Genomic DNA, 25,628 nt, shown 5'->3' on the forward strand with positions numbered 1-25,628 from the left:
CTGTGGGAGGGCGGAACGTGGATTCTTGGGGCATGGCCAGGAGGGGGCTATGGGGACCCTGGTTCCTTCCTTTCTCTTCTGCTTCCCTGCCACCCTGAGGTGAACAGCTTTCCTCCACCCGCCCACCCTCCATGACGCTCAGCCACGCCCCAAAGCAAGGGAGATTTCCTCAGGCATTTTGTTACAGCAAAACAAAAGCTAATACATGAAGTACCAAGCTCACCCAGTTCTGAAGGACTTCTCATTGCAGAAAGAAACAAAACATAATTACAACACCCCACCTCCCAATTAGGCACAGCAGTGTCTACGAATTGTTGTTTCATTGTGACAAGAACAGAAATCACACAGTACTGAGCTTCAAAGACAGATGAGTAACATCATCAGCTCAGTACAATCATCCAACCACTCACACAAGTAGGGCTTTTGTGTCCTAACTGCCTGACCACCTCTCAATAACCCATTCCTTTGTGCCAGTACTGGGGCTTGAACTCGGCCCGGGTTTCGTCACTCAGCTCAGAGCTAGAGCTTGAGCCCCAGCACCATGGTTGTTTTTTGTTTGTTTTTGCTTTGTTTTGCTTTTTGGTAGTTAATTGGAGCTAAGTCTCACGGAATTTCCTGCCCAGCCTGGCTTTGAACCTTGATCCTCAGATTGCAGCCACCTGAGTAAGCTAGGATGACAAGTGTGAGCCACAGGTGCCTGGCGCCCAGTCCCAGGCTCATGCGTTGTCTGTTGCCCTTTGGATGAGGATTTTGTAGTGCTCTGTTGGATAGAGAGATTGAAAACTTGGATTCTGTTCCTTTCCTATAGGAGCTGTAAGGATTCAGCATGAGGCACGTTGGGGGTTCTCCCCTGGGGGCTGACGGGAAGGTTTATTGGCTGGACCCCAGTCACTTCCTGGCTTTGATGTAGGAGTCCATTATGAGTTTTATGTTGTCTTTGTCGATGTCCACATTTCATGCCAAACCAGCAAGAAATTTAAATGCTTTCCCCCAGTACCTTTGGGTTTCTTCTTCATTCATTGGCAGGAATGTTCCAGAAGCCATCTGTGCCCTCGGACAGCCAGCAATAACTGAATTCCACATGCATCTAACATTGAGCCACAGGAAATATCCCATAATCCCAAGCTTAAGGCATTCCCAATCCTCCCCTCCCCCCCCCCCCCCGGCCCCCAGCATATGCATGGCTAGCCCAACACCAGCCAACTGGACTGGAGGAAGAGGGGAGGAAACAGAAGTCAAGATACTTAACCAACTGAGAGTTTTTGTTTTTGTAAACGTTACACGTGACCTTGTGAACACTTCGCAGTGACCGATTGAAATTCGGTATCATAAAAAACTTTTTACATGGCATCAGTGGCTCTGCCGGTAATCAGGAGGCTGAGATCTGAGGATCGAAACCCAAGCCAGCTCAGGCAGGAAAGTCTGTGAGACTCATATCCAATTAACTACCAGAAAACCAGAAGTGGCACTGTGGCTCAAAATGGTGGAGTGCTAGCTAGCATTGAGTGAAAAAGCTCAGGGACAGCACCCAGGACCTGAGTTCAAGCCCCAGACCAACCAAAAAACAAAAACAGAAACCAGAAGGAAAAAAATCACCACACACAGTTTTTTGTGTATATGCGAGTGCTGGAGCTTGAACTCAGGGCCTTGTGCTCTTACTTTGCTTTTTCAACCAAAGCTGGCACTCCACTATTTGAGCCACAACTCCACTTAAGCTTTTTGGTGGTTAATTGGAAATAAGAGTCTTGGAGAATTTTCTGCTGGTGTGACTTTGAACTACAATCCTCAGATCTCAGCCTCCTGAGCAGCTAAGATTACAGGTGTGAGCCACAGGTGCCTGGATGAACAAATTTATTTTTACTCAATGCAGAGGAAAAAAAAATTGTTCCTGAAAGTGTTCCCAAAGCCAAGCCCTGGTGGCTCACGCCTGTCATCCTAGCTACTCAAGAGGATGAGATCTGAGGATCACTGTTCGAATCCAGCCCAGGCGGGAACATCCGTGAGACTCATCTCCAATAAACCTCCAGAAAACTGGAAGTGGAGCTGTGGCTCAAGTGGTAGAGCACTAGCCTTGAGCTGAAGAGCTGAGGGACAGCGCCCAAGCCCAGAGTTCAAGACCCATGACTGACCAAAAAAAAAAAAAAAAAAAGCCAAAGTTCTCAGGATGCAGTCACCAAACTCTCTCTTGTTCGTCATTTCACTCAGGACACCCAGCCTCCCTGCATACACCCCGGGGTGGAGTGGGGAGGTCTGCCTTCAGGACTCCGACTCAATATGGAGACGGAAGATTGGAGCTCAAGTCCCGGCCCTGCCATTCCCCGTGGGACCTTGGGTAAGTGGTCCAGAATGTCTGACGTTCCCTCCCTGGTTGGGAGACAAGTCCATTTGCCTTGGCCCAGAAGAGTCTTGTGAGTAGTAGGAGGCCAGGGTGCATGGAGTCCCTCTCTCCATTAAGAGCCAGCCATAGGCTGGCATAATGGTAGAGCGCTTGCCTAGCATGCATGAGGCCCTGGGTTCCATTCCTCAGCACCACATATGCAGAAAAAGCCGGAAGTGGTACTGTGGCGCAAGTGGTAGAGCCTTGAGCTGAAGAGCTGAGGGACAGTGCCCAGGCCCAGAGTTCAAGCCCCAGGAGTGGCAAAAAAAAAAAAAAAAAAAGCCAGCCATTGTGTGGGTAGTATGTCCCTGGGGGACCTGTTGGGGTGATCCCAGAGCCTGCCTAGCTTTGCAGGCAGGAGAAGGGGCATGACGTGCATTGATTGGATCTTTCTCTTTCTGTTGAACCCCTCCCGCCCCCCCCCCCCCCCCGGGCTCAGGGTGTTGAGCTCACTCAGCTTACTTGTTCAGCTGGCACTCTTCCACTTGAGCCATACCTATTACCCAGTTTTTGTTTGTTTGTTTTTTACTGGCTATTTTGGAGATGGAGTATCTCAGCTTTTCTGCCAGAGCTAGCCTCACCCTGCGACCTTCTAGAGCTCAGCCTCCTGAATCACAAGGATTACAGGCCTGAGCCACCAGCGCCTGGCTGTGAAGGAGCTGTTGTAACCCCTCTCTAAACTGGGCTGTGCTGTGGCTCATTAGGAAAATGGGGCCCTGGGGCCCACAGCACCCTGCTTTTGAGCTTGTTCCTGCCCACCCTGGGGGTTCCCTCCTGCTGGCTGGCCAGCAGCTGGACTGAAGAAAGGAGCCCAGGCGGCTCCCTCTCAGGTCTGATGGATGCCAGAAGACTCCTGTTCCCACGGCAGAGAACTCCAGTCCACACTTTGCCTCCAACTCAATCTGTCTCCTCTCCATCCTGGCATCAAACGTCTGTTTGATCAGCTTTCATCCATTTTCTGAAAATATGGCGATTGAGGGAGGTTCTGAATTGTGTAGAATTATATCAGCTGCACCCCAGATCCATATCAGGGCAACCAAGAACGTGACACTGGGTGGCTGCCCGACTCCCTGCCAGCCCCTTCAGCACCTGCCTCCCGAGGCTGCTGGGCCCTGGGCCCCTCCCCTCTGCCAGAGCTTGGGGGGGGAGGGCAGGGAGGAGCAGCTTCTGGCAGAGATAGGGTGCCCTCTGCCCCCCCAGGTCAGCTAGGCAAAAGGGGTGAGACAGGCCTGGGAGGTGAGCTGTGTGTCTCTCTTCTGATGCCCTAGGCCGGTGCCGGCCAGCCCTCCTGACTGCCCGCGCCATGGGTGCTCGGGCTGCGGCGTCTTTAGTAATAAGCTTTCTCATTCGGTAGCAAATCCCAGGCTTAGGAGGCAGTTTTTCAACCCTTTTCTCCCTCAAGTCTCTCAGGAACCCCTGGAGGGGGGTGGAGAAGAACACTGGGAGGGAGGGGCTCCCTGGGGGCTGGGCTGGCTGGGACCCCTTGGCAGAGCCCCCCGAAACTTCCAGAACCAGAAAGGAGGCAGAAGTCAGCCAGGCCGACAGCAGGGACTGGCGAGGCCAAAGTGAACCCACTTGAGATCCTGTGCACTGGCTCCCAACGCTGTCAAGAAAAAGCAAATGGCGCCCAGCCCAGCTCCTCCCCAGGACCGGGCCCAGCCTGGCGCTCGCTCCGCTCCCTCCCGGGAACTCAGCTGGGATTGCAGAAAGGGGGCGTGGGAAGTGGAAAGCCCGCTGGCGGCTCACGCCTGTCAGCCTAACTACTCAGGAGGCTGAGATCTGAGGATCATGGTTTGAAGCCAGCCAGGGCAGGAAAGGCCTGAAAACTCATCTCCAGTTAATCATCAGAAAGTGAGAAGTTGGCAGGGCGCTGGTGGCTCACGCCTGTAATCCTAGCTACTCAGGAGATCTGAGGATCGCTGTTCAGAACCAGCCCGGGCAGGAAAGTCAGTGCGACTCTTACCTCCAATTAACTACTCAGAAAAAGCTAGAAGTGGCCCTGAGGCTCAAGTGGTAAGAGCGCTAGCCTTATGCAAAAGAAGCTGAGGGACTGTGCTCAGGTCCTGAGTTCCAGCCCCAGGACTGGTCAAAACAAAAGCAAGAAGTGGAATGGTGGCTCAGGTGGTAGTATCTCCCCCCTCCCCCGCCTTCCCGCCTCCCCCCAATGGGATGGGGAAGAGAATGGGGGGGGGAGAAATAGCCCTGCAAAGGGGGGGAGGGACAGCCCTGCAGGGGTGGGGGAGGGAGGGACAGCCCGCAGGGGGTCTGGAGGTGAAGGCGGAGGCCAGCCTAGGCCAGCATGGCCACCAGGCCAGCACTGAGGCCCCAGGCTTAGAAACACCTGCTGAGGCCAGTGGCTCACACCTGTCATCCCAGTACCCAGGAGGCTGAGATTTGAGGATCATTGTTCAAAGCCAGCCTGGATAGGCTGTGAGACTCATCTACAATTAACCAGCAAGAAGCTAGAACTATGTGGTAGTACGCCTTGAGCAAAGAAGCTCAGGGATAGCACCCAGGTCCTGAGTTCAAGCCTCACAGCTGACAAAAAAAAAAGAAAACTCAGCCTGGAGCCATGGTCCCTGACGAAGCGGGGCTGGCCCGTTCCTCTGGGCCTCTGTCTCGTTGGGAGAAGTGGACTGTCTGTCCCTGGATGGACAAGAGAAGGCAGCGCTCCAGGCCCCTGGACCTGACTTGCTCCTAGGTCTTTTTTTTTTCTTTTCTTTTTCTGGAATTTGCAATCCTCCTGCCCTAGCTGGGATTACAGGTGTGTACCACTGCACTTGACCTTTAGATCTTATCATTAACTACTGAAGTAGACTCATACCCAGAAGTCTATATGACTGTCTTTTGCTGCATTGCCGATTCAAATGAACAAGCTGGTTGAGTACTGGTGATTACCCCTGTAGTCCTAGCTACTCAAAAGGCTGAGATCTGAGGATGCCCGATTGATCGAAACCAGCCTGGGCTGGAAAATTCATGAGATTCTTATCACCAGTTAATCATCAAAGGCTTTGATCTTCGATCCTTAGATCTCAGCCACCTGAGTAGCTAGGATTATAGGTGTGAGCCACTGGCACCCGGAATCTTCCTTACACAAGACTCATATGGGGCTGGGAAGGTGGCTCAGTGGTAGAGTGCTTGCCTTGCATTCATGAGGCCCTGGGTTCGATTCCTCAGCACCACATAAGCAGAAAAAGCTGGAAGTGGTGCTGTGGCTCAAGTGGTAGAGTGCTAGCCTTGAGCTGAAGAGATGAAGGACAGTGCCCAGGCCCAGAGTTCAGGCCCCATGACTGGCAAAAAAAAAAAAAAAAAAGACTCATATGTGTTCTATCACTTGAGCCCCAGCTCTGCTTCCAGCTCTGTGGTGTTAATTAGAGATAAGAGTCTCTCACATGTGTCTGCCTGGGCTGTTCTTTGTTGTTGTTGTGAACTCTGGGCCTGGGCGCTGTCCCTCAGCTCTTCAGCTCAAGGCTAGCGGTCTACCATTTGAGCCACAGCACTACTTCTGGCTTTTTTCTTTTTGTTTATGTGGTTCTGAGGAATCGAACCCAGGGCCTCAGGCATTGTAAAGCAAGCGCTCCACCACTGAGCCACCTTCCCAGCCTGGGCTGGTTTTGAACCGCCATCCTCACCTGACAGACTCCCGTGTTACAGGCATGCGCCGTGGGCACCCAACCGTTCCAGGCCTTTCACTTGGGCTGTCCCAGCTACCACCGCCTCCTCCTGCCAGGCTGGGCTCCCCAGTAAGTGCAGTTGCCCGGCTCCGTCCCCTCTCCCAGGCACTGCCAGCCTCCACTCTGTCCCCTGGGATTGTCCTCCTGGAATCTCCTAGACCTCTCCTAGCGCCCCACGTCTCCCACTAATCACAGCCCACGACCCAGAGACGGTGGTTTGGGCTCTGTGCCCTGGTTGGCGGGAAGGGTGGGGGGAGACCGAGGCTCCCTGCAAAGCCAGCTGCCACCCTCTACCCTCTGCCCTCGGCCCTCCGCCCTCCATGGGCGGCTGATCTCTCAGGGTGAGCTAGAAAAAAATCCCCCCTGCTCCCCAGAGGTGAGGAGGGTGCTCATTTAAATCAGCACAGGTGGAGAGCAGCAGGGACTAAAGGAGATCCCCAACAAGTCCAGACTTCATTGGTGTGCTTTGAGTGGGTTTGAAGTCCCAGATGGCTCAGCGTGCAAGGTCTGGGGCTCCGTGGCCAGCAAGGAAGACTGGCTTCAGGCACAGATGGGGTGCGCTCCAGAGCGGCGTCTTCCTGCTCAGAGATGAGCTCCAAACCCAATCTCAGCTCACGCGGTCAATTGGGATCAATGCCCTGGGCCCAAGAGGCCAGAGCAGCAGGCCAGCTAAACACACGACCGCTTCCAATGCGCAAGCGCCAAAATACATTATTCCAGCTCTGAGACTCACACACTATTTCCTCATTTCCTCACTTCTGTGACTGACCAGCTCTGTACACCGTCTTTACAACAACATCAAAAACACAACACAAAGGAGCTGGCGCTGGCGGCTCACGCCTGTCATCCTAGATACTCGGGAGGCTGAGATCTGAGGATCACAGTTCAAAGCCAGCCCAGACAGGAAAGTCCATGAGATTCTCATCTACTAAGCACCAAAAAAAGCTGGAATTGGTGCTGTGGCTCAAGTGGTAGAGTGCTAACCTCGAGCAAAAAGAACCTCAGGGACAGCACCTAGGCGTGGAATTCAACAAGCCCTAGGACCTGCACCAAAACAACACAAACAAGGGCTGGGAAGGTGGCTCAGTGGTAGAGTGCTTGCCTACCATGCATGAGGCCCTGGGTTCGATTCCTCAGTACCACATAAGCAGAAAAAACCAGAAGTGGTGCTGTGGCTCAAATCGTAGAGTACTAGCTTTGAGCAAAAGAAGCTCAGGGAGGGCTGGGAAGGTGGCTCAGTGGTAGAGTGCTTGCCTTGCATGCATGAGGCCCTGGGTTCGATTCTTCAGCACCACATAAGCAGAAAAAGCTGGAAGTGGCTCTGTGGCTCAAGTGGTAGAGGGCTAACCTTGAGCTGAAGAGCTGAGGGACAGCGCCCAGGCCCAGAGTTCAGGCCCCATGACTGACAAAAGAAAAAGAAAAAGAAGAAGCTCAGGGATAGTGCCCAGGCCCTGAGTTCAAGCCCCAGGATTGTCAAAAACAAAACAAAAACAAGAAGAAACAGGATGAGTGCCAGTGGCACAAGTCTGCATCTAGAAATGAACTTCCAAAAAATGATCAATTTAATAATAAAAACTTAAATTCAGTACAGATGAATGTGGAATGATAAACCGGAAGATATAAGAAAGTAGAGGGCTGGGAAGGTGGCTCAGTGGTGGAGTGCTTGCCTTGCATGCATGAGGCCCTGGGTTCAATTCCTCAGCACCACATAAGCAAAAAGAAAAAAGCTGGAGGTGGCGTTGTGGCTCAAGTGGTAGAGCGCTAGTCTTGAGCTGAAGAGCTAAGGGACAGTGCCCAGGCCCAGAGTTCAAGCCCCACGACCAACAAAAAAAAAGATTGAAGAAATATTCAAAGACACAGTGACCGCGAGGCTGATGGTTTGTCTTTGCATGGGGTCAGTGTCTGTATACAGCCCCGCACAGCCCCGGCCCTGGCTGAGTTTCTGAGAACTGAAAGACATCAGGAAAGTGGGGAAGGGAGGGGGAGGGGAGGGGAGGGGAGAGGGGAGGGGGAGGGGGGAGGGGGGAGGGGGAGGGGAGGGGAGGGGGAGGGGAGGGGGGAGGGGCATCCCAGCTCATAGCTCAGGGGCTGCGCAGCTGCCTGGTGTGTGTGAATAAAATACCTGAGAATACCTGAGTTTGATCCCCAGCTGCACAGAAAGAAAGAGAGAGAGAGAGAGAGAGAGAGAGAAAGAAGAAAGGAAGGAAGGAAGGAAAAGAAAAAGCACGAGGGAGCTTTTCAAATACGCAATACCGCCCCAAGTGAACAAGAGTCCTTCCAAATTGCAGTAGATATTAAACTTTAGGATTAGAGATCAGAAATCAGATTTCCCAGGAATTCTTGGACAATTCTCAAAGCACAAAGCTAAGAATTATTAAGATATGTCCAAGATTACTCATACTCTTCGCCTGTTCTATAAACCTACTTCACTGATGAGGAGAATTACAATGAACGCTGAGTGGCAGTGGCTCACACCTGTAATCCTAGCGACTGGGAACTCTGAGATCAGGAGGATCGCTGTCCAAGTCCAAGCCCAGGCAGAGAGTTTGTGAGACCCCTTCTCAACCGGCAGCTTGGACGTCTGTCATCATACTCCCTGGGAGCTGGGAGTAGGAGGATCACGGTTCCGTTCCAGGAGAGCCCAAGCGGAAAATACCGCAGACCCCATCTGCGCAGGGGGACGTGAGTGGCCGTTCACATCTGCATCTCAGTTCTAGCATGGAGGAAAAAAAGACCCAGGAAATATCAATCTAGGTGAGCACCAGAGCGGGACGTGAGACCCATCTCAACCATGATCAGTGTGAAACAGGAGCTTTGGCTGTTTCTCCTTTTTTTTTCTTCCCTCCTTCCTCCCCTCCTCCCTCCCTCCTTTCCTCTTCCTTTAATCCCCCTTCCCTCTTCCTTCTTCTTCCCTCCTTCCCTCCCTCCCTTCTTTCCTTTCTCCCTTCCTCCTCCCTCTTCTTCCTTCCTTTCCTTCCTTCCTCCCTCATCCTTCCTTTCCTTTCTTTTCCTCCTTTCCCCTCTCTCCTCCCTTTTCCTCTTCCTCTCCCCCCCTCCCTGCTGTGTTTTTCTCCCTCTCTTCTCTCTCCCTCTCCCTCTCTCCCCCTCCTTCCTCTCCTCCCATCCAGGGCCGCAAGCTCTGAGCAGGCCTCCTGTCCTGGTTTGTGGCCCAACAACATCTCCCAAGCATGGTTCAACTTTAATTTTTTCTCTCTCATACACACAAAAAAAACCTGTTTTCCTTTCCCCCAAATTTCCGACTGACTTTGTTTTCTAGCATGCAGGATTTGAACAGAATAGGAACCGGAGCTGGGCGCACAGAGGGAGAGCATGGCCAGGGAGCCAGAGCTCCGCCAGGAAAGAAGGGGAACGGCGAGGAGGGAACGGCTGGAGGGGCGATGGAGGGGACGGGTGTTGCCTGGACGCAGCTCCCGGGACGCACCTGCCCGGCCTGGGAGCCCAGCACTGGAAACAAGGGGAAGGGTGAAAGGGCGCAGCAGAGGAGCTCACGGGCAGGGATGAAAGTGAAGGAGTAGAGGGAGGGACTGGAGAGAAGGAGGGAACAGAAGACACCGAACAAAAGGAAATGCGCTCTTGACCTGACTCACGTAATTGTAATCCCTCTGTACATCACCTCCATAAAAACAATAAAGTAAATTAATTTAATAATAATTACTAAAAAGAAAAACCCACGGTGGCTGACACCTGTAATCCTAGTCACTCAGGAGGCTGAGATCTGAGGATCATAGTTCAAAGCCAGCCCAGGCAGGAGAGTCCATGAGATTCTTTTTTTTTTTTTTTTTGCCAGCCCTGGAGCTTAAGCTCAGGGCTTGGGTACTGTCCCCGAGCTTCTTCTGCTTAAGGCTTTTTCTGTGTATGTGATGCTAAGGAATCAAACCCAGGGCTTCATGCATACTAGGCAAGCACTCTACCACTGAGCCACCTTCCCAGCCCTCCATGAGACTCTTATCTCCAATGAACCACCAGAAAACCAGAAGTTGAGCTGTGGCTCAACTGGTAGAGCATTGGCCTTGAGCAAAAAAAAAAAAAAAAAAAAAAGCCAAGCAAGAACACAAGGCTATTAGTTCAAATCCCAGTATTGGCACAATGCAAATGTGCATATACCACACACACACACACACACACACACAGAGCTCACATAAGCAACAACAAAATATAGGCACAAATTCTGGAACAAATTCTTTCCATTTGGGAGACAAGTTAGATCTGTATTTCACACCACATAACTCAGAGGTGTAAATCAGATCATTGCATTTGTAGTAAATTGTCCAGCAGAGAAATGGGCAAGGACAACAAAAGGCCATTTACAAAGGAGGAAATCGAAACAGTTCATTAAAAAGGTGAAGAGAGGTTTCACTGAATTCATATGAGGGGAAACGAAGACGAGACTACAGCAAATATCAGGTTGTCCAAAGTAAGAGCACAGACAGCACCAAGTGCTGACACCAGCGTGAGAGAAGAGGCCACGCCCACCAGGGTCAGGGCCACCGTCTGGAGGACAGGTGACATTTCCCAGTGCCAGCCAACCTATGCGAGTGCTAAGACCCAATGCTTCCATCTCAATGCAAACACCCTAAAGACATCTGCAGACAGGAGCCCCTTCCATATCCCAAAGAAAGTTCCAGAAGCACCCTGGGTATCAGAGACAAGTAGAAAATAGGTCCTTCAATGGCAGAAAAGAGAGATCACCTTGTATTTGTGTAACAGATCAATGCAGAGCAGTAAAAATAAATGGACACTAAACATACCCATGCAATCAATCTTGAAAATACGCAGGTGTGGTGGGAGACACCTGCAGAGGCCGGAGGATCACAGTTTGAAGACAGTCCAGGACAAAGTTCTCGAGACTCCACATCGAAACTACGACAAAGCTGGGCGCCTGAGACCGGAAGCCACTCCAGGAGACGCCTTATCTCCAACGAACCACCAACATGCCAGAAGTGGAGCCGTGGCTCACGTGGCAAAGCAAAGGCGAGTCCTCAAGTTCAAACCCTGGCCCTAGTAGAATGGGGAAGAGAGACTGGACAGGGAATCCCAGGGCTCCCCACTCGGTGGGAGGCGCTTCCTCCAAGTGACCACTAGGTGGCGCCACAGAGTCCATCAGTCTCCTGGTCTGAGACCAAGGCATCAAACCCAGGGGGAAATCTCTGCTGGGCTCCTCTAGCTTCTGATGGCCTCTGGCTGGAACAGATTAAATGTGTGTGCCCCCACACCCCACAATTCACACATTGGAACCCTAGCCCCAGCCTGATGGTTGGTTTTAGAAGGCAGGACCTGCAGGAAGAACTTAGGTTCAGATGAGGTCATGAGGGTGGTACCCACCCCTGAGATCAGTTCTCTTCTAGGAAGGGACAGCCCCCAGCTCTGCCCCCCAGCCTTCCTCCCCTTACAGCATATGAGGACACAAGAAGAAGCCAGCCCGGGGCTGGGAAGGTGGCCCAGTGGTAGAGTGCTTGCCTTGCATGCATGAGGCCCTGGGTTCGATTCCTCAGCACCACATAAGCAAAAAGCCGGAAGTGGCACTGTGGCTCAAGTGGTAGAGCGCTAGCCTTGAGCTGAAGAGCTGAGGGACAGCGCCCAGGCCCAGAGTTCAGGCCCCACAACCGGACCCAAAAAAAAAAAAAAAAAAAAAAAAAAGAAGAAGAAGCCAGCCCATCCAGGCCGGCTTTGAACTTGACCTTCCAATCTGCTAAGTAGCAGTTGATAATGGTTCCAATCTTAGTGTCCCAAAGTGCTATGCTTAATTAAAAATTAACTAGATTCCCCTATGGTTTATCCCCTGTTGTCACTGTATTTGATTTTGGTGTCCTGGGTATTGAATATACATTTATCTGACTTAGGGAAGGGAAGGGGAACAACAAAATGGGGAGACAAAGCACAAAGGGGGAACCACTGCAATAGTGATACTCACAAGACAACATGTTGGAATAGATCTGTACAACTTTGGAGGTAATGGGGGGAGGGAAAATGGGAGAAAAATGAGGGAAGGGGTAACAAGTTTGACAAGGAATGTACTCACTACCTTACTTAAGTAACTATAACCCCTCTGTACATAACCTTGACAATAAAATTTTAAAAAATAATAAATAAAAAGAGGGCTGGGAAGGTGGCTCAGTGGTAGAGCTCTTGCCTTGCATGCATGAGGCCCTGGGTTCGATTCCTCAGCACCACATAAGCAAAATGAAAAAAGCGGGAAGTGGCACTGTGGCTCAAGTGGTAGAGCACTAGCCTTGAGCTGAAGAGCTGAGGGACAGCGCCCAGGCCCAGAGTTCAGGCCCCACGACTGGACCCAAATAAATAAATAAATAAATAAAAAGAAAACAATTAACTAGAGGGGCTAGAAATGTGGTTCAGTGGTAGAGTGCTTGCCTTACATGCATAAGGCCCTGGGTTTGATTCCTCAGCACCACATAAGCAGAAAAAGCCGGAAGTGGTGCTGTGGCTACTAGAGCACTAGCCTTGAGCTGAAGAGCTGAGGGACAGTGCCCAGGCCCAGAGATCAGGCCCCACAACTGACAAAAAAAAAAATAATAACTATATTGTTTAATTAGCTACTTGAAAACTTTTATCATGCCTTCTATTGAGTTTTGCTTTTACATTTGATTTTTTTTTTTTTTTTTTTTGTCAGTCATGGGGCTTGAACTCTGGGCCTGGGCGCTATCCCTCAGCTCTTCAGCTCAAGGCTAGCACTCTACCACTTGAGCCATAGCACCACTTCTGGTTTTCTGGTGGTTAATTGGAGATGAGTCTCACGGACTTTCCTACATGGGCTGGCTTTGAACCTAGATCCTCAGATCTCAGACTCCTGAGTAGCTAGAATTATAGGTGTGAGCCACTGGCACCCAGCATATGTTTGATCTTTTGTAGCAATTATAGTCAGGCAGGCTGCACTGGTCTGCTGTGTATAAATGGCCTTTACAGTCCTCTGATCAACCGCTACCTAGATGGAAGGGACCCTATGTAATTTTTCTCAATACTCCTACAACTGCAACTCATTTTTACCATCTGTCTGTTTTCCCACTGGTATGAGCATCTGGCCTCTGCCTCCATCCCATCTGCTGGCCTGGAGGATGCTGCCAAAGGGATCTTTTAGTCAGAGGTAAAAATAATAAGATGAGGGCTGGGAAGGTGGCTTAGTGGTAGAGTGCTTGCCTAGAATGCATGAAGCCCTGGTTTTGATTCCTCAGCTCCACATACACAGAAAAAGCCAGAAGTGGTACTGTGGCTCAAGTGGTAGAGTGCTAGCCTTTAGCACAGAGAGGCTCAGGGTCAGAGCCAGAGCTTGAGTTCAAGCCCAGGACTGGCAGAGAGAGAGAGAGAGAGAGAGAGAGAGAGAGAGAGAGAGAGAGAGAGAGAGAGAGAGAGAGAGAGAGAGAGAGCGGAGGGGGAGTTGGAGGAGCTGTCCTTCAAAATAGATGGTTTTAAACATCCTTAGAAAAGCCCAAAAAGAAATCTGTGCAGTTGTAAAAGTAGATGTGTGTAAATTCTAGAAATTCAGATACTGTCTCTTCAGCCCTTTGGGGTCTGGATAATCAGATTAACGCTATATCTCACTCTGCTCTTAGCTTTAATGAGCTCCTTCCCAAATGGTGTTTTTTCTTGGTACTAATATATGGGAGATATTGATTTGTTGCTTCTTGAACTGTTGCTGTGGCTTGTTACCCTCCCTAATTCTCATATGACTTCCCTTCTAGTCTGGAAAAAATTGCTCTTAATGACATCTGATCCTGTCAATCTGACAAATGAATTTCCCTTTGTGTGTGTGTGTGTGTGTGTGTGTGTGTGTGTGTGTGTGTGTGTGTGTGTGAGTTGTGGGGCCTGAACTCTGGGCCTGGGCACTGTCCCTCAGCTCTTCAGCTCAAGGCGAGCGCTCTACCACTGCAGCCACAGTGCCACTTCTGGGTTTTTCTGCTTATGTGGTGCTGAGGAATTGAACCCAGGGCCTCATGCATGCAAGGCAAGCACTCTACCACTGAGCCACCTTCCTAGCCCCTCTGGGCAGAACCTCGAGCAACCAGGCACACCAAGCTACTCACCTGGGAACAACTAAAACTGTAAGCCTTCTAAAGGGACACTACAGTGTTCCTAGATTAGAACCGATGACTGAAGCAATACCTCTGGCTACCCTGGCTGTGCTCAGGAGAATGCAAAGCAGGTAAAGGCCACCACCAGGAGGAAGGGCCCCAGGAAGTGTTCCCAGGGAGCACTGGAAGACAGGTGTCACTAAAGTTAGGCCTCACCTTAGGTTATAAATACTGTATCTCAGCCGGGTGCCAGTGGCTCACGCCTGTCATCCTAGCTACTCAGGAGATTGAGATCTGAGAATCGAGGTTCAAAGCCAGCCTGGGCAGGAAAAGTCCATAAGACTCTTTTTTTTTTTTTTTTTTTTTGCCGGTCATGGGGCCTGAACTCTGGGTCTGGGCGCTGTCTCTCAGCTCTTCAGCTCAAGGCTAGCGCTCTACCACTGGAGCCACAGCACCACTTCTGGCTTTTTCTGTTTATGTGGTGCTGAAGAATCGAACCCAGGGCCTCATGCTTGCAAGGCATGCACTCTACCGCTGAGCCACCTTCCCAGCCCCATAAGACTCTTATCTCCAATAAACCACCAGAAAACTGGAAGTGGCGCTGTGGCTGAAGTGATAGAGCATTTGCCTTGAGCTGAAGAGCTGAGGGACAGCGCCCAGGCCCAGAGTTCAAGCCCCATAACGGACATAAATAAGTAAATAACGAATAAATCCTGTATCTCCTAATCTTCATTGAGCCCTTTTCAGGGGGGGGAGAAGCATTTCCCACAAGACAAGAAACAGCTATGGTTGTGATTAAAAAAGATGATTGCATGAAATTATACCATGTTTCAGTTTGCCCTTAACCTTAGGTTTGGCTTTTATATCAAAACTTTCCCAACAGGTGAAGAAGTCTTAAACATTAATTGGAAACTTCATTGTGCTTATCAGCCTCAGAGTTCAGGGCAGGTCGAACAGATGAATCAGACTCTTAGGGAAACCTTAGCTGAATTCATTTTAGCGAGCGGTGGAAACTGGGCCAATCTTATAGCCCTGGTTCTATTAAAAATCCACCGTACTCCCCGAGGGCGGCTTCACCCCACTCAGTCCTGCTTGCAGGTCCCCTGCCTTATCCCGGCTCCACTCTGAAATACTGGCGCAACTAACAATGCTTCCTTGAGCATTAAGAAACTTCTTTCTTACAGGCAACTCAGCCGACAGTGCAAAGAAGTTAGTCAACGAGGGACCTGACATTGCCATCCTCACCACCCTCCCGCCGTGAAGGCAGAGCAGAGGAGACCCCTGCCTGACTCCCCCTCCCCCTCCCCCTCCCCCCCCTCTCCCCCTCCCCCTCCCCCTCCCCTCCCTCCCTCCCTCTCTCTCTCTCTCTCTCTCTCTCTCACACACACACACACACACACAGAAACCTGCTGACAGCATGGAGGGACATGCAACCTCATATTCGATGAAGCTAAGACTTTTGCATCAACCTGATCTGGGCGCTGTCCCTGAGCTTCATTTGCTCTACCACTTGAGCCACAATGCCACTTCTGGCTTTTTTGCCACTTCTGGCTTTTTCTTTTTTTATTTTATTTTTTATTTTTTTATTTTTTGGTCCTTTTTTTTTGGGGGGGGGGCCTGAACTCTGGGCCTGGGCGCTGTCCCTCAGCTCTTCAGCTCAAGGCTAGCGCTCTACCACTTGAGCCACAGCGCCACTTCCGGCTTTTTTCTTTTTGCTTACGTGGTGCTAAGGAATCGAACCCAGGGCCTCATGCATGCAAGGCAAGCGCTCTACCACCGAGCCACCTTCCCAGCCCACTTCTGGCTTTTTCTGTGTATGTGGTACTGAGGAATCGAACCCAGGGCTTCATGCATGCTAGGCAAGCACTCTACCACTTGGCCACACTCCCAGACCATCCTCGACCCTCTTCAGACTGATATTTGTTCTGTGCTCTCTTCATCTGGTCTGCAGCGCTAATCCCCACAAACAGACACCTCAGTATTCAGGAAAAATTGACGCTGACCTCACTCTTACTGGTGTAGGGCAGGTTGAGTTCCAGCTTGACTTGTGTGACTTTTTCCAAGAGGACAAATTCCCAGAACTGGTTTCAAAACTTGTTTAATTGGTCCCCATGGCGAAGAACTCTGATAGCTTCAGCCATGGTCCTTAATTTTACTTCCCTTGGGTACAACCACAAGTTCATATCTTTTCAATTGCTTTGTAAACTTTGTTAAAAATCATCTTTGGAAGTGGCGCTGTGGCTCAAGTGGTAGAGCGCTTGCCTTCAGCTGAAAAGCTCAGGAAGAGCCCCCAGGCCCAGAGTTCAAGCCCCACGACCAAAAAAAAAAGAATCATCTTAACCGGTCCTAAGGGCCCTAAACAGCCCTTTTGCCAAAGAATCATTGATTTAGTTTCATGTCATAAAACCAGTGGAGAATGGAACGTGGATACTGGAGGACTGACTCCCACTCTGTGTTCCCAGGTGCCTACAGATGCCAGGCAAGCCAGCAGACATGCGCAGACTGCTTGACCAGGCAGGGCCATCCACCTAAGCCTGGCTGTAAACGACCGAAAAGCCGACGCCCCCCCCCCCCCCGCCCTAATGGCTTTTTCATTAACCTCTGCCCCTTGGCTCAGACCTCATAAAAACCCAACTGGTGTCCCAGCTCTGACACACAGCCCCAAGCCCATGGGCAGGCTGTGGCCCTTGCTGCTCTAACTCAATACACAGTCCTCACCGGTGGAAGATCGAGTCCAGCGTTTCCTTCTTTTCTCCTCCATGTTCCTGCCACTAAGGAACGCCGTCTTGTCCTCCTCGCCATCTTGGCACCTTGCCCTGAGCCCCTAATTCTTCCTCACCTGATCTGCTTTATTTGTGTAAAACACTTTTGTTAGGTTTAATTCCTCACACCGTATGTGGCTTTGGCCTATCTAAGCTTTGTGCTAGCTATATTTGGGGCTGTAAGTTTTTGGGGGACACGAATCCGCTTGCAGACACTGGCATTTTAATAAAGACCTTTAAAGTATGGCTTTCCTGTATCTCACTGATCGAATTTCTGTATGACAAAGTCATCTTTTGCCCAGTGTAAATGCAGGGGGGGGGCAGTTGCCAGGAACATGCTCTACCTATTGAGCCAGGCCCCCACTCCTCAAAGCCTATTTTCCAATATGGTGTTGAATATCTCATGCAATTTATGTTATTAATTATTTTCAGTCCTGCGGCTTGAACTCAAGATCTGGGCACTGTCCCTGAGCTTCTTTTGCTCAAGGCTAGTACTCTACCACTTGAGCCACGGGGCCACTTCTGGCTTTTTCTGTGTATGTGGTACTGAGGAATCGAACCCAGGGCTTCAGGCATGCTAGGCAAGCGCTCTACCTCTAAGCCACCTATCATTTATTGACTAGGTCCTGAACTTGAAATGCAGAATGGTATTATACAGCGAGGCATCACACTGTCATAAGGAAATCCTAGATTGGACATTGTAAGTTGGGGAGATAGTCAAAAGTGGGCTTGTAAGAGGACAGAAAGTAGGGAAGGATCTAGAATATCAGGTGGGTTGCAATTTAAGGCAGGTAGGTGTTCAAGGTGGGCAGGGTTGAGGAGGCACCTAGTAAAACACTGAAAGATGTGGAGACGGCCACGTGGGTCAGCAGGCCAGCTGCCGGGACAGGGTAAGTCAATGGAGGCCAGTGCGCTTCAACAGAGTGAGGGAGAGGGATCGGAAGCTAAACCACATCTGTGTGAGCTGTTGTTGCTTGAAGGGATTTACAGAGACATGGGAGACAGCACAAAGTTAGGAGCTGGGCACCCCTCTGGCTGCTGGGCTGAGAGATTTGGGGAGACAAGAGGGGAAAGAAGGCGACAGGTGAGGCCTCCTGGCTGCCTTGGGGTGAGTATTCACATATAGACACACACAGTGGAAGAGAATATCTAAGATTCAAATGACTCATCTGCATTTAATGTTAGTCAATAATGACCATTGTGTTTGTCAGCTTTGCATTAAGGAAGCTGAGATAACTAAGAGGAAGAGTTTGTTAACTCAAAACTATCCCCCACTTGACAACCTTAGCTTCTTTAGTACCCACAATAACAGATGACTGAGAGGCAAGGGTGTAAATTCCTGCCCAGGTACAAAGCAGACAGACATGAGCACTAGACAGGTATACTTACAAACTTTGTATAAACTATGTCACCTTCGAAGGGTCAAGCACAAGTGAATCCAGGATCAGACACCATTCCCCTCATCTGAGCAGTGTCTTCCACCTGCCTCTGAATGCTCCACTGTTGCCAGGACAAGCTTTGTCCCAGGAATGTGTTCTCCACGCTGGGATAATGCCACCCCACCCCACCCCCATCCCCTAAACTCAGGGCCTGGGCTCAGTGCAAGGACGTCTGTGACCTTGGGAAGGCAGGACTTACCTGTGGCTAACAGCCAGAAGTCCAGGCATCTTCAGTGGGTTTGTTGCTTGTGTTTACTGATATTGGAGCTTGAACTCAGGGCCTCAAGTTTGTTCACCTCCATCACTCAGCTGGCCCTCAATCAGTTGAGCCATGCTTCCCGTCTGGCATTTTGCTGGTTAACTGGAGATGATAGGGTGTCAGATCCTCCAGATCTCATCCTCCTGAGCAGCTAGGATTACAGGCGTGAGCCCCCTGCAAACAACTATCCTTTTTATTTATTTTCTGCCTTCTGTTACGTGGGCTGCAGGAGAAGATTGAAAATGTGTCACTTTTTACATATAAGCTCAGACGAAGACTGGAGTAAGAAACCAAGTCTCAGTTCCTGGAATTGTAAAGACTGTGGCCCAGGGGGCATACGGCCCCCCTTGGTGACAGGCTGTGGCCTAGGCTCACAGGTCACAAGATACAGCTACGGCTTCCCAGGGTGCAACGGGGGCTGTGTGCGCGGGAGCGGAGGCAGCCTTGCCTCTGGGATTCTGGGAGTGAGGCCCGTGGCAAAAGAAGCGACTGCAACGCGAAGGTAACCGCCTCCAGAGGGAACCTCCGCTTCCGGGCTGGAGGAGCACCATCTGCCACGGCCTGGGAGTGAGAACAGGTATGACATATTCGGCAGATTCATGCATTTATTCATTCTACAAATATTTACAGGGTTCCTGCTATGTACCAGACGCCACTCACGCTGGAGACACAACTGCGAAGGAAACACAGGCCTGTCCTGGTGGCGCTCCCATTCCCAAGCAGCAGCAAGGAAGGAGCAGGCGGAAGCAGGTGGCTGTCCTGTGCAAGTCAGTCCCAGAGACCAGGCAAAGCCAGAAGGGAGGACTGATGTGGCTGGAGGGCTGTTGTTCCTACAGTCCTGGAAGCTTGTGTGAAAGCTGAGCACCAGAGGCTCAGGCCTATGATCCTAGCTGCTGAGGAGGCTGGGAGCTGAGGATCGTGGTTAGAAGCCAGCCTGAGCAGGAGCGTCTAGAGACTCTTATCTCCAATTAACCACTCAAATAGGAGAAGTAGAGCTGTGGCTTAAGTGGCAGAACACCAACCTTGAATGGGAAAGCTAAGGTCCTGAGTGTAAGCCCCACTATGGGGATGCACGCGTGTGCACACACACACACACACACATACACAGTCATTTCACTTTTTTGACCCCTGCTCTTGTAGTAGTGCTAGAATTTGTGTGTGTAAAGCTGGTGTTCCACCAGTAAGCTGTACCCCGTAGCTCATTTTACTTTACTGTTATTTTTTGGGAGGTGGTAAACAGTACTTTTTTTTCTCTTTTCTTTCCTTTTCCCTTTTTTCTGGTTGGTTGTAGGGATTGAGCTCAGGGCCTGGGGACTGTTTCTGAGCTTTTTCGCTCAAAGCTAGCGCTCTACCACTTTGAGCCACAGCACCACTTCCAGCTTTTTCTGCTCATGTGGTGCTGAGGAATCGAACCCAGGGCCTCATGTATGCAAGGCAAGCACTCCTAGCCCCCTTCGGTTAGCTTTTTTATCAGGGTAGAACTGTACCACTTGAGCCACACCTCTACTTCCAGAGTGTCACTTCTTTCCTGCCGGCGCTGGCTTCAAACCACAGTCCTCAGATCTCAGCCTCCTGAGTGGCTACAATTCAAGGTGTGAGCCACTGGCACTAAGCGCAAACATACACATGGACCCCTGTCCATGGCCACACACGAACCCTGCTGCTGTCAACATGCCACTGTCACGTGGGAACTACGTGTCCTTCTTTGGTGGCCTCTTGTTTGCCTTTCCCTGCCTTCTCTCCTCCAGACTCCAGGGCTGGGCCAATGCCTCCAAGTGCTCCAGTCTCCCCACGTTATTGAAGAATGGAGGCTTAGATGAGGAGTGCGGGGAGCTCCTCCTCGAGAGAGGAGTCACGAAGGTGGCCTCAGGTAAGGGGCTCACTGTGCAGATGCTGCGGGCCATTGCTGTTCTTTTGGGGCTTGCATGGATCAGTCAGTCAAGCACTTTGGACTTGGGTCAAGAAAAACGTTCGCCAAGTGCAGTTCCTCATATGGCCTGTGGCGGCAGCATTGAGCCCTACCGCCCGACCTCTGATGGCAAATCAAGGGGTCGTTTATTCATGTTCTGTGTGGATGCGATACCCTGTGGCTTGAGCAGCAAGGGGTGGGCACGGCTGACAGAGGAGATTTGAGGAGGAAAACCAGAGATAAACAGGACTCAGTGCCTGCTCCAAAGTGGGCCTGGAAGCCGCTCTCCGGTAAGGGGAGAGCCGGCGGAAAGTTGGGCACAAAAAAGCCTGGGTTCAGGGTTGAAGGTGTGGCTCAGGTGGCGCAGTGTCAGCCAGTGAGCAAAGGCATCCCATACTAAGTCCGAGTCCTAATCTTGGACAAAACAACAACAACAACAGAAAAACCTGGGTTCAATTCCTGACCCTGGTAGCTGAGCAACTGTGGGCTGGGGGAAGAGACAGTGGAAACACTTCAGTCTGTAGTGTGGACACAGACCTGAGCTTCAGGCTTAAACAGGGGAAGAATTAGGGAAGGAGGAGAGAGGAGTTCATAATTAAACAGTCCCAGGCCAAGGCGGCCTGCGGGACCACTATCCCAGTTCCCGTTCCATACTGACTTCGTCTATCCCGGTTCCGGTTCTACACTGACTTCGTCTACCATATAAGCAGAAAAAGCCAGAAGTGGCGCTGTGGCTCAAGTGGTAGAGCATTAGTCTTGAGCTGAAGAGCTGAGGGACAGCACCCAGGCCCAGAGTTCAGGCCCTACAACCAACAACAAAAAAAAAGAAAGAAAGAAAGAAAGAAAGAAAGAAAGAAAGAAAGAAAGAAAGAAAGAAAGAAAGAAAGAAAGAAAGAAAGAAAGAAAGAAAGAAAAAAGAAAAAGATGAAGCCACGTGCTGGTGGCTCATGCCTGTGATCCTAGCTACTCAGAAGGCTGAGATCTGAGGATTGAGGTTGGGAGCCAGCCTGAGTAAGAAAGTACATCAGACTAGTATCTCCAATAAACCACCAGAAAACTGGAAGTAGAGCTGTGGCTCCAAGTGCTAGAATGCTAGTCTTGAGCTAGAAGAGATCAGAGCCAGTCACCGGTGGCTCTCGCCTGTAATCCTAGCTACTCAGGAGGCTGAGATGTGAGGATCAGCATTCAAAGCCAGCCCAGGCAGGAAAGTCCAAGAAAATGCCAGAAGTGGCACTGCAGCTCAAGTGGTAGAGCACTAGCCTTGAGCACAAAGCAGCCTGGGACAGAGCCCAGGCCCTGAGTTCAAGCTGGAGGAGGGGGGAGGAGGAGGCAGAAGGGGAGGGGGGCAGAGGAGGAGGAGAAGGGGGAGGTGGTGGCTGTGGCGCAGGCGCAATGGCAGCTGTTAAGGGGAGAAGTGGGCAGGAAAGCAATGTGACTACCTCTAAAAACCTCCTTTGGGAAGTATTTCCCCTGCTCTGAGCAGCCAGAGCCCAGGCCTGAGGAAGGAAGAGGGTGTGAGCCCGGTGGCCTGTGGCCCCGCCAGGGCAGGAGTGCCCAGTCATCTGGGCATAGCGGCTGTGGGGAGAGTCCGGGGCAACCCAGGGCCTGGGCCTTGGATCCATTAGTCTGAGGTGACCGGAGAGGGTAACAAGCAGAAAATCTCCAATTACATGCTCCTCTAAGCATTTGAGTTGCATTGCCTGGCTTGAATCTCTATCAACAATTAAGCATTACATTTATCATCTAAATTTGTCATCTAAGAGTTCCACAATCTCTAATTAGAGGGGGTGGAAACCTAATAATTACAGAAAATCGCTCTCCTTAATGCTTCTATAATCGCTTTCTTTCTGCCAGAGTCACCTCTGTATTCAAGCATGTCTTGTCTAGCAGAGGCCGGATGCCCTCCACCCACCTTCACCGTGCTCCCTTCTTACGGGGTTGTTTCCAAAGGGGCTGGGCAGGTGTGCCAGCCTAATCATCATTCTGTTTGGCTTTTCAATTTACCAGTACTGAGTTTTGAGGAGGTGCTCAATCCCGTGATTTAAGAATCACAGAATAGGAAATCTCATGGGGCCTCTTCCCCTTCCTCTCTTCACTCAGCCCTCCTTTTGGATCTTTCCATATATGACAATTTTGCTTTCCATGTATGTGTGCGCGCTCAGGTGCACACATATGCACACACATGCACATGCTGGTACTGGGGCTTGAAGTCAAGCCCTTGTACCCTTGCTTGGCCTTTTTCTGCTTAAGACTGATGTTCTACCACTTGAGCCACAGCTCTGGCTTTTTATAATTGTTGATAAGAATCTCAAGAGCGCCGAGCGTGGTGGCTCATGCCTGTAATGCTACCTACTCAGGGGGCTGAGATCTGAGGATCACAGTTCAAAGCCAGCACAGGCAGGAAAGCCCATGAGACTATCTCCAATGAACCACCAAAAAACCAGAAGTGGCGCTGTGGCTCAAGTGGTAGAGCACTCGCCTTGAGCTGAAGAGCTGAAGGACAGTGCCCAGGCCCTGAGTTCAAGACAAAAAAAAAAAAAAAGTCTCATGAGCTTTTCTGCTCTTCCCACCCTGAGAGACTGAAGTATAAATGCACCTTTCCCTACACTTTTGCCTTTGCTTAGAGAGGTCTGTTTTCCTGCAAAGTTGTTATTTTACTGCAGTTGATTCTGTGGATTTGGGGCCCATCATTAAAAGTTCATGTTTGGTTCTAATACTGTGTTGTGCTCAGTATTTGCATTTAAATGTTTCACAGCCCAAGTGTTTACCTAGTGTGCAGGGTGAGGTTTGGAAGATTTTAGCTTTTGCCAAATGGCTCTTCAGTTTCCTAAGACCATTTCTCCCCGTGCAAGGGCTGAACCCAGGGCCCTGCGTATGCAGGACAGCTGGTCCTCACATTTGTTACTTGCTCTGTAATTTTAAGTAATCATGTTGATAATGACTACAGAACACTGTGGGCCCTTGAACTAAAACTAGACAAAAATAGCTGCTCTGATGGCTCACACTTGGCTCTCTAGCTACTCGGGGGACTGATACCTGCAGATCATGATTTAAAGCCCAGGAAGAAAAGTGACTTTTTTTTTTTTTTTTTGGTTGTGGGGCTTGGAACTCCAGGCCTGGCCACTGTATCTTGAGCTCTTCAGCTCAAGGCGAGTGCTCTACCACTTGAGCCACAGCACCACTTCCAGTTTTCTGGTGGTTCATTAGAGATAAGAGTCTCGTGAGCCGGGTGCTGGTGGCTCACGCCTGTAATCCTAGCTACTCAGGAGGCTGAGATCTGAGGATCGCGGTTCAAAGCCAGCCCGGGCAGGAGAGACCGTGAGACTCCTATCTCCAATAAACCACCAGAAAACCGGAAGTGGTGCTGTGGCTCAAGTGGTAGAGCGCTCGCCTTGTGCTGAAGAGCTGAGGGACAGCGCCCAGGCCCAGAGTTCAAGCCCCACGACCGACAAAAAAAAAAAAAAAAGTCTCATGGACTTTCCACCTGAGCTGGCTTTGAACCTCAACCCTCAGATCTCAGCCTCCTGAGTAGCTAGGATTACACGCATGAGCCACCCTCCCCCAGACCAATCACATTTTTTATTTAACTGGTTGGATCCAGGATAAATGTCATGCTCAAGATGGCTTTCCTACTCAGCCTTCCAGAACTAGCATGCACTTCCCACCTGCTTCCTTGTACCTTGGCATATGGCCGCTGTGTGCTGAGATGTTGACAGCTGAGACCAGTCCATACTGAACAGTGGTGACAGGTTGGTCCAGCTGCAGAGGCTGGACAATCAGTGTGGACCCATTGTGTGCTGTGACCAGAAACACTGGGCAACGCTCTGGCTGGGTATTCTTTCTCAAGGAAACTGCCATGAAGGCAGGCAGGCCCTGCTTGCAATCTGTGGAGGAGCCTGTGCCCCAGCTGGGAAGCATGGAGGGGCGATCCTGAGCCCTGAAATCCAGGTTTGCAAGTAATCTGTCACCTCTGCCTTTGGGCAAACAGCTAGAAATGGCAGCTGGCTGAGTAACATGACCAGGATTTTCAGTTTTCATGAAGGTTCACTGGCTAAAAATACAAGGGTCTTGAAGGTAGGTGTGGTGGCTCAGGTCTGTCATCCTTGGTCCCTGGGAGGCAGACCAAGGATCACGGTTCAAAAGCCCTGCTGGTCTGTTGAGACTGCACTGCAGAACCATGTAAGCAGAAAAAGCTGGAAGTGGCAGACCCAGGACCTGTGCTCACTGCCGGCTCAAGTGGTAGAGCGCTCGCCTTGAGCTGAAGAGCTGAGGGACAGCGCCCAGGCCCAGAGTTCAGGCCCCAGGACCGATCAAAAATAAATAAATAAAAACCACTAGACAAGCCAGTGCTGGTGGCTCACACCAGGAATCCTAGCTACACAAGAAACCAGACCAAGCAGGGAAGTCTGCGACTCTCATCTCCAATTAACCACCAAAAAAACCACGTGGATCTGGGGTCAAGTGGTAGAGCAACAGCCTTGAGCAAAAAAATAAAAAGGGAGAATGCCAAGGCCAAGTTCAAGCTTCAGGATCCATCAGGCACACACACCAGCTGGGCACTGATGGCTCACGCCTGCAATCCTATTCAAGAGGCTGAGATCTGAGGATTGTGGTCTCTTAACTTCAATTCACCACCAAAAAGCTAAAAGTGGAACTGTGCCTCAAGTGCTAGAGCACTAGCCCTGAACAAAAATGATTTGGGGACAGTACCCGGTCGTTGAGTTCAAGCCCCAGAACCGGCACACCCAATGCCACAAGATGGCATACTGTCAGCAGCACGTGACTTGTGTAATAAGACAGCAAGGCAGCCGTGCTCCCGCGGCTCGGCTCCACTGCCAGCGGTGAGCACAGGGCCTGGGACCGCCGCCCCCTGGCTGGCCACGGGGAAAGTACTCTGCTTGTGCCCGGCCCAGGGCCGGCTGGGTGTGGGCTGCTACTGACAGCTGAACCGCAGGTTGTCTGGCTCAAAGGAGCTGGCGGTGGGAAAATGGAGCGGCAGCCCGGGGAAGTCCCACCACAGGGGGGAGGAGGGGGGAGGCACAGAGGAGGAGGTGCGGTTCTTCACAGTGGAGGTGGGGCTCGGGGACCCCCCTCACTGCTGCCCCCAAGGAGTCAGCAGACCCGCCCCATGGCGCTAGCCCTAGCCCTGGGTCACACACAGTG

At 50.9% G+C, this 25,628-nt stretch overlaps 1 long non-coding RNA gene across 1 annotated transcript; it reads left to right on the forward strand.

The window, feature by feature from the left end:
- The first annotated feature begins 2,212 nt into the window (after window positions 1–2,212).
- On the forward strand, window positions 2,213–15,356 carry LOC138811926 (uncharacterized). Its single transcript, XR_011367509.1, has 3 exons — window positions 2,213–2,332; window positions 10,849–11,043; window positions 15,281–15,356. It is a non-coding gene; the product is annotated as an uncharacterized lncRNA (long non-coding RNA).
- The last annotated feature ends 10,272 nt before the right edge of the window (window positions 15,357–25,628 follow it).

Source organism: Dipodomys merriami, unplaced genomic scaffold, assembly GCF_024711535.1.
Source record: "Dipodomys merriami isolate MVZ:Mamm:240054 unplaced genomic scaffold, mDipMer1.0.p SCAF_55, whole genome shotgun sequence".
NCBI lineage: Eukaryota > Metazoa > Chordata > Mammalia > Rodentia > Heteromyidae > Dipodomys > Dipodomys merriami.